We start from the raw sequence: 1,677 nt of genomic DNA on the forward strand, positions 1-1,677 counted from the left end.
CTCCAAGGCTCTGAAGAGCACTGAGTGAATCAGAGCAGAGCACATACGGAGAATGGCGGTGGCAGTGGACATATTGGCCTGATTGAGAGCAAGAAGCTCGGCCGTGAAGCTGGAACACTGGTCGAGGAGCCGGTATTTAAAGGTGACGTCCCCGACGACAAAGTCACAGCCGCCACCATCGTCAGTTTTGGAGCCATCAGTGTAAACAAAGGTGTTACTGGCAAGTCGCGCACCAAGTTCGACAAACCGTAAGCAATACACTGCATCCGGAGTACCCTCCTTCGGGAGCGAGCTGAGGTCACGATGAATGCGAACCGGAGCCTGGAGCCAAGGTGGTGTCGGGCTCTCACCGTCTCTGAAGGTGGTAGCGGTACGAGGTACCCTCCGCCACGCACCGTATGGTGGATTGCGGAGTACGTAGATGTAGAAAGTGACACGAACTTCCGTCCGGGCAACGCGCTGCAAGCCCTGGAGTGGCGGCGCCGCGGGGATAAATACGTAACGCGAGATCCATTTTGGATGGCGAGGTGTGTCCCACACGGCTCCGCCCACGGCCCGCCAGCGTCAACGTAATTTTCGCCGCGCCACCCGGCGCGCCTGCCTCTCGTAATTTCTTGCCGCCTCTCCTCCTCCTCCTCCTCCTCCTCTCCCCTCCCCCTCCTCTTACACCGCCGCCGCTGCTGATGTCGGTGCTCCTTTTTTTATTATTAATTTCGCACGGTGGCAGGCAGCGTCGTGTTTTCGCACAGCGCAGCGCAGCGCCGCCTGGCGGGGAAAGAAGTTGACGTGGGCTGTCGGGCCGGCGCGACCCGTCACCTCGCCTTACCTTCCTCTCTCTCCTCCCTTCCTCCCTCCCTCCCTCACCCACTTAGCCGGCGCTGTCCCAAGTGCCGTGCGACGCACCTGCGCGCGGCTATACTCGCCATCAAGGCCCTTCACCCATGTCAGGTCCAGGTTACTCGCCCACATGTCAAACACCCCCTCCCCACCCACACACACACATACATACACACACTACTCTTATCCATTTTCCCACCATCCCTCTCACAGTCTTCTAGCTGACACCCACCACGACAAGACACGCCCCCCCCCCCAAAAAAAAACGGAGTTCCCAGAATGAGACGAGGTACTGGGAGAAGTAGAGCTGTGAGGACCGGGCGTGAGTCGTGCTTCGGTAGCTCAGATGGTAGAGCACTTGCCCGCGAAAGGCAAAGGTCCCGAGTTCGAGTCTCGGTCGGGCACACAGTTTTAATCTGCCAGGAAGTTTCAAAAACGGAGTTATATTTTAAAAGCTACAAAAAAATGTTCAAATGTGTGTGGAATCTTATGGGACTTAACTGCTAACGTCATCAGACCCTAAGCTTACACACTAATTAACCTAAATTATCCTAAGGACACACACAATGTCCGAGTGAGGACTCAAACCTCCGCCGGGATCAGCCGCACAGTCCACGACTGCATTAAAAGCTACATATTTTCAACGAGGATAATGGAATGTAGTCGAGTTAACTCAGGTTCCTAGCTTTTGGATACTTAGAGAAAGCTTTTGACATTGTTGACTGGAATTGTTTCAAATTATGAAGTTGGCAGGGGCAAAATACAGGGAGCGAAAGGCTATTTACAATTTGTTCAGAAACCAGATGGCAGTTATAAGAGTCGAGGAACATGAAAGGGAAG

This window comes from Schistocerca nitens, chromosome 12 (assembly GCF_023898315.1).
Source record: "Schistocerca nitens isolate TAMUIC-IGC-003100 chromosome 12, iqSchNite1.1, whole genome shotgun sequence".
NCBI lineage: Eukaryota > Metazoa > Arthropoda > Insecta > Orthoptera > Acrididae > Schistocerca > Schistocerca nitens.